Source organism: Galeopterus variegatus, unplaced genomic scaffold (assembly GCF_000696425.1).
Source record: "Galeopterus variegatus unplaced genomic scaffold, G_variegatus-3.0.2 Scaffold7272, whole genome shotgun sequence".
NCBI classification, from domain to species: Eukaryota; Metazoa; Chordata; class Mammalia; order Dermoptera; family Cynocephalidae; genus Galeopterus; species Galeopterus variegatus.
The window spans coordinates 13,757-21,145 of record NW_007733383.1 but is presented as its reverse complement, the minus strand read 5'-3'; the positions used below and the strand labels follow the sequence as shown (position 1 = coordinate 21,145).

Here is a 7,389-nt window from a genome sequence, read left to right as displayed (position 1 = left end):
ACCCAGAGGAGATACACTTCGTGGACTATGGGAGGACTTAGAAGGAGCCAGGGTGCGAGGCGCATGCTCCAGCTGAGCACGCATTATTCATTCCATCTGCATCCTATGCAGCTTGGTAACACCTTGAATTTTGACATCATATAATTTTTCGTATGCAGAAGAGGTTTTCACACTTGACATTTTTGTGAAATTCTGCTTTTGCTAAAGAAGATTGAATCAGTCCCTCCTACTTTCTTGTTCTCTCTCCTGCTCAAGTTTGCAGGGGGTAATACAAAATGCTCGGTTCTTCCTCTCCTGCCAAACTTAGAAGTAACTGAGGAATAAGAACTTTAATCCCCAGGAACATTGAGATTAAATGCCGGCTTTAAAATTGGATAAAGTGATTCTGAGCTGCAGCTAAAAATGGCAGCTCACTGTCCAGCTCTCAGACAGAGCGACTTATGTGGACATGAGGGCACTGCACAACAGTGGGTCCCTCTGTCCTTCAAGGGGTAGAACCTGTCCCATGTAGCCTACCGCACAGTAGCCAGCAGGTCAGGCTGTTCACCCTGCAGGCAGACTGACATGAACAAGAGAGGAAGGACCAGCAGCCAAACTCCCCAACCTGATAATTAACCCCTTCCTGACGAGGGGTAGGCATGGGTGTAGAAAGAAGCACGAGGGGGATTTTAGCTGCCAGCTGGTGAATTGAAGTTAGGGACACAGATGCCCCTAACATCTTCCTCTTTTGATCCCCCATTGTCATACTCATTATTTATTTATTTATTCATTTTCTGTAATGTTTCTTCTACTTGAAAGGCTTTCTGTTAAATTTGTATATCCTAGTTCTATGCATATTAGTTCATAAAACAAAATGTCAATAAGAAAGCATAAAGCATAGAAACATCAGACTATGGCAGAGTACTGACCAAATGTAATAATTATAACAATAAAAATGAATGGTCTAAAGTCCCCATGAACCAAGGAAATTTCAATTTGGGTTCCAAAACATATATAATATGCATACAGGAGATGTTTGAAAACAATGTGTCAACCCCCCCCCCAAACAAAAAACAGTGATTTAAAAAATAAGTTGAGGGAGTTTAATCAAATCTGTACAATCTTAACTCAAATATTATTTCAAATATGCTCCCAGGGAAAATGACCTCCCTCTCCTCTGAATATCTATAGTGTTTTTAAAATTTCTATGATGATACTTCCTGTGTTCTGTCTCACATCAGAGTGTTCTTTGTGCCCTGTTTGTCTGTCTTATTAGATTTCAGTCTTCTTGAGAGCAGAGCTGTGTCTTACTTACCATTGCACATGTACATGCTCATATCACCTAGCACATTTAATTTGTTTATCACCCAGTTCCTTCTTGAGAAAGGTTCTGGTAAAATGCTTTGAAACACAGGGAAGAATAGACATATATAAGAGGATGCATGTGAATTTATGTGTACACGTAGGAGAGAGTGGGCCTTTGTTTGCCTTGCTTGAGTGAGTCTGAATGTGTATACACATGTATATAATTGGATAGATATGTGCTTGAGCAAATAGTTGTGTGTAAATATGTGCATGTGAGAACATGTTTAGGAGGGAATGTTCATTTATTTTGGTGGCTGCGTGTGCATATTTCTGAATATGAGTGTGTGAACGAGTATGAATGGGAATTGGGGGTGCCAGCTGGAGCGTGTATGAGCAAGGGGGTTTGTGAGTGGAACACCGCAGCAGGATGGTTGCACCTACGCATCCCACAGGGTGGGGATGGGACTCCCTGTCTCTGCCCTCACTGTGGGTCTCCACCACCAAAGGTGCGTGTTTTTCTCACCAGGTGAGCAAGGAGCCAAAGGTGATTCAGGTGCACCTGGAGTTGGCCTCCGAGGAGAGATGGGACCTCCTGGAATTCCAGGTACAAATAGTGAACAGAATCTGCAGTCTTAGGGGCAGGGGTGGCCATCTACCACGGGGATGAGAAACACACAGCAGCAGCCCTGCGTGTGGCCCCACAGGACTCGGGAATGGGTGGGGAGAAAGGATTAGGTTTATCTGCCAAAGAGACAGAGATCACTTATTTGTTGTTATTATTTCCAAAATGCCAGCTTCTTGACTTACTAAGGAAACCAGTGTACCCCATGAATTTTCAAAGTATATCTCATGAACTAAAAGTCAGGTAAAATGGTCCTGGGGGGGGGAGAAAATGCCTTGGGGCTAAATAAGTCTGGGCAATGCTGGGGACCATCTCTCCCTTTCTGGCATTCCTAGGGCACATTAACTTATTATAAGTCCTAAGGAGCCTCACATGAAAAATTAATGTTTATGTTATTTAACCCAGAAATTTTCAAACTCATTTGAATGTGAAGACATTTTTCTTTCACTTTGCATTTGTTAATACCATTAGTATTTCTCAGAATATGCTTTGGGGAATGCTGGCCAAGAGGTGAGATGGTCAGCCATCCTGGGGCTCGGGGGGTTCCTGGGACGTGACACTTTTAGTTTCAAAACCAGGACATAACTGAGAAAACTGGAACAGGTTGGTCATCCTTCCTAGTAGGTATATTGAAAGATCTGTAGAATGCAGCAATAATCATGTTCCAAGATGAGGTGTAGATGTAGAAGGTGGAAGAAATTGGGCTGCATAACTACCAAACTCCTCCTCATTGAGGATTCTATTTTTTTCATTTAATTCTAATTTATATTTTTACCTGAGGTAATTTCTAAATATTGAGCATATAGATAATTTAAAGTTTAGTATCGATACCTTCACGATTTTCCAAATTTCCACAGGGAACACGTATTATTATTTTCATTAAAGAAGATTATTAGAAATATGTTTTAAATATTTATTTTTTGCAGCTTGATTACTTTCAGGAAATTTATAATATTACAAATCTTTTAAAATAAGTCAATTTCAAATAAAGATAAAAAGGCAGACCCGAAACCATTCACAAGGGGGCAATGACCGCACCCATGTGAACTTGAGATGACGACCACATTGCAGTGGTTCCCAGCTGAAGGAACGAATAACACTCGAAACTGGACCTAGGCAGGACTAGAGGCTAAATAACTATTACCAAAGCATTAACAGAATTTACAAAATGTCTAAAGATCTTTCTAAGGGAAAATTTTGCTTTTTGCTTATTTTATAGGGGGTTTTCTGGCAAGGCAATTACTAGGATGTAAGAAGGTATATCATTACTAGGGTAAACCACACACTTAGCACTGAGCTTCCCAGTTGCCAAAGCAAAACAAGAGCGAGACAGATTTATTATATACAGTATTATGATGCTTAGTAAGTGGAGGCATAGAAGTTTGCCTGAAGGTAATATTTCCTGGGTCTAAACGTTGGGCTATATAGTGTCAGTTACTTTCATCCTGGATTTTGTCTTTGATTTTGCAGAATAGGTTAACATAGTTCAAGTATGTGGCTCAAATTTAACATGTAGGTAAAGCTGAGAAAATACAGAAAATGTGGGACAAGTTGGATGTTGAATATGGATTGTCACCTGGTGTCTCTAAAGATATGTGAATTGGGGCTGACAGGTAATAATCAGGACTTGGTGTCCCACTCTCAATTCAGACACATTTCCTATAACCACATAAGAACACAGAAGGCCTGGTTTCTCTTCTGACTCTTAAGTGGAGACCATATTTCCTATCTGGCCTGGACCCACCCTTGCTTATGTCTTCTCCAGAGGTACCTGGATTACTGTCCTGGTTCAACTGAGGCAACCCCTTCTGCATGTTGAGGTGCTTCTGCTTCCTGGTGTCCAGGTGGACTGTTCTACTCACTCAGGGTAGAGCTCCAGGCTGTGGTTGTGTTCTCTGCAGATGTTTCAAGTCCTGAGTTCATACTGAACAGAGTAGTGAAGGCAGGACCCATTTGCTCCCAGAGGGAACCTGAATCCCTTTTTGTTTCTTTTTCTCCTTGTGCCAGGTCAACCCGGGGAACCTGGTTATGCAAAAGATGGACTCCCTGGGACCCCTGGCCCTCAAGGAGAGACAGGACCAGCTGGACATCCTGGCCCCCCAGGCCCACCTGGCCCCCCTGGCCAGTGTGACCCCTCCCAGTGTGCCTACTTTGCCAGCCTTGCTGCCCGACCGGGTAATGTGAAGGGCCCCTAGAAGATTCTGGAAAGCCAGAAGACTGCAGTGGATTTCTGAAACTTGAACTCAGAGCCTGATGGGACACCCGAGGTCTTGAAATATTTCAGTGACATGTTTTTTTTTCTTTCTTTTATTATTTGTTTTTGTTTTATTTCCTTAAGAGACCTCAAGATTATTAAAACCAACAGATGCTGCCGGTCGGTCAGATTATTATTAATATTATTATTATTGTTAATTATTATTATTATTTCATATGCTAATGCTTTTTGAGGTTTTTCCCTCTCTAAAGTTGGGGAAACTTGATTTGTGGGGCAGAAGATTGTTCTCAGTTCTTCTGACAGCCCCCACCTGACGTGTAACTGCCGATTTTAACACATGGTGCTATGAAACCCTGACCGGACACTTGCCAAATTTACCTCTTTTCTCAAAAGGAAACCTTAAGAAAATGAGCCAATGAGCTTCTACTCCCAGTTGTGCCCAGAGGTTTCCCAGAGAGAAATAATCCCCAAATCACTACTTCCCAGGAGAGAGAAATGAAGCAGGAAGATAATTTGCAGACAGGAATAACGTTCTTGCCTCCTGATGGAAACTGCACCCAGAGATCACAGAAGCACCCCAGGGAGCACCCTGACCTCCTTAGTGTTTCAAGCTTTTAGAAGCAAAATAATGTCACATGGGCTGACATGGTTTTATGGCAATCCTGTGTCTATGCCAAAGATGGGGAAATGAGTTTAAGTAACAGCTCCGAGTGTTAATTTGGCTCTAAGCCTTGGATAAAACTCCTTCAAGTGCCTTCTGTTGGTTTCAGTCATGTTAATTGTAAAATTAAAGGGTCTGGTGACCATTCACTTGTGTTTCCCTAATGGTGGACAGTTGGCCAGGATGCTGACCAGAGCTGGGAAATCTGTCTCCAAGGTTCTCTCTCTGAAATAAATCTCATGAGTGCGTATGTGTATGTGACATGCCTTGATCAAACAGGTGCTCAATAAATCCGAGTTTTCTACTCACTTCCTCTTAATTCATTTCTTATGACCTGCTCCTACTTGAATGTGAGCTTCTCAAGGGAACCTAGCACAGGGTTCACATGTCGAGTCCACACATCAAATGAACGAAGTGAATGCATGTGCCTGGCTGAGCTAGTCCGGGGCCACTCCTTTTCATGCCCTTTACTGAAGCAGTCTTCATATTTTCATTATGGAAGAAGCCACGCAGAGGGGCACCTTTATGCAGGATCACAGCAGGCAGCAAGCTGGCAAGCTGGTTTCAGTAGGTCTCATCCCACCAAACAGTACTTCTAGGGGATGGGTGATTTACCAGTGGCCTAAAAGATTTACTCTTTCTACATTTGTTCTCCTATTGACTGATTGATCATTCGACCGATTGATTGGTTGGTTGGTTTATCCATCCATCCGTGCATTTGCCCATTCACCCATGCCACCAGCCACTCACAGATCAATGCAGTGTATGCTTATCGAGCATCTCCTTTGTGTCATTCTTCGACTAGACACGACTAATTGATGTAGGAACCAGGAGTAGAAACATCCAAAAAAGTTTGAAGGTTCCAGAGTAGAGAATTCTTATTGTAATGACTTAAAAATAAGATCTGAGACCTGTTCCTCTTGTTCAGTTGGTGGGAGCTGATTCCGGGAGTGGATGGGGCCCCGGGATCCAAGGACGCAGCACCTGTCAGTGCAGAATGTGATGACCTTCTGAGCCTTTCACATGTGCTATCGCAGGTGGTTCTCACAATGATTTCAGAATCAAGGGCTATATTATTACGCCCTTTTTCATTCAAGGGAACAATCTCAGAGACCTCAGAAATACTCTAATCCAGTGACTTCTAAAAGTTGTTGGCTGTGATTCACACAGCAAGGGGCACCGTTTCTATTGTGATTCAGTACATGCATACATATATAAAGCAAGAGATTTGTAGCCTTCTAACATCTACTATTCTATTTCATTTTTTTCTATCATTGTTTAAAGAGGCTATTTTTAAAAGCAGTTTAGTTTCACAGCAAAATTAAGAATGTACAGAGATTGCCGATACACCCCCAACATCCCCCACCATAGTGGTACATTTGTCACAACTCATGAATCTACACTGACACAACGTTGTCAACCAACATCTATAGTTTACATTAGGGTCCACTTTGGGTGTTGTCATTCTGTGGGTTTGAACTAATATGTAACACCATGTACCCACCATTGCGGTGTCATATAGAGTAGTTTCACTGCCCCCTGGCAACCACAGATGTTTTTACTGTCCTCTAGTTTTTCAACTCTTTCAAAATCATAAAGTCATAAAGTTGGAATCACATGGTATGTATCCTTTTCGGATCATTATTTTTTCACTTAGTAACATGCATTTAAGGTTCCTCGATGTCTTTCCATGGCTTGATAGCTCATTTCTTTCTAGCACTGAGTAGTATCCATTGTCTGGATGTACCACAGTTTATTCATCTACTAAAGTACATCTTGGTTGCTTCTGAGTTTTGGCAATTATGAATAAAGCTGCTTCTAAACACTTATTTGCGAGTTTTTGTGTGAATGTAATTTTTCACCCCCTGTGGGTAAACACCAAAGAGCACAATGACTGGATCATACAATAAGAGCATATTTAGTTTTGTGAGAAACGACCACACTGTCTTTCAAAATAGCTTAATAATTTTGCATTCCCACCAGCAATGATTGAGAAGTGGTGTTGCTCTGCATCCTGGCCAGCATTTTGTGTTGTTAGTGTTTTGAATTTTGGTCATTTTTATAGGTTGTGTAGAATAACCCCATTGTTTTAATTAACAATTTCCTAACATTTGATATTAAGCATCTTTCCATTTGTTTATTTTCCATTTGTGTGTCTTCTTTGGTGTGGTATATATTCAGACATTTTGCCCATTTTTAAAAATTGCATTATCTGTTTTTTTTTAATTGTTAAGTTTCAAGAGTTCTTTGTATATTTTAGATACTTTTTAAAAAAAATTTATTTTATGAGAAGCCTGGCAGTCTCAGGGCTGGGGGGATTTCCAAGTGCTGCTGCCTGACAAGGTGTTCACTATCAGAGCTCAGTGGAGCCAGGGCCCAGTGGGGTGAGCCCAGCAGAAAACCAAACCAAATGTGTCACTGTTTTAGTCCATTTTGTGTTGCTATAAAAGAATTACCCGGGACTGGGTAATTTATAAAGAACATTAATCATATAATTATGATTCTGGGGCCAGCTGCATCTGGCACGGGCCTCAGGCTGCTTCTACTCATGGCAGAAAGTGGTAGGGAGCTGGCAGGTACAAGCAGATCACATGGTGATGGGAAGCA

General features: G+C 41.6%; 1 long non-coding RNA gene across 1 annotated transcript in view; it reads left to right on the top strand.

Annotated features, from left to right (window-relative positions):
- Window positions 1-5,091, top strand: part of LOC103607244 — a 5,505-nt gene extending 414 nt beyond the window's left edge. Inside the window, exons 2-3 of the long non-coding RNA XR_551953.1 lie at window positions 1,811-1,888; window positions 3,914-5,091. This is a non-coding gene — a long non-coding RNA (uncharacterized LOC103607244). The remainder of the gene's footprint in view (window positions 1-1,810; window positions 1,889-3,913) is intronic.
- The last annotated feature ends 2,298 nt before the right edge of the window (window positions 5,092-7,389 follow it).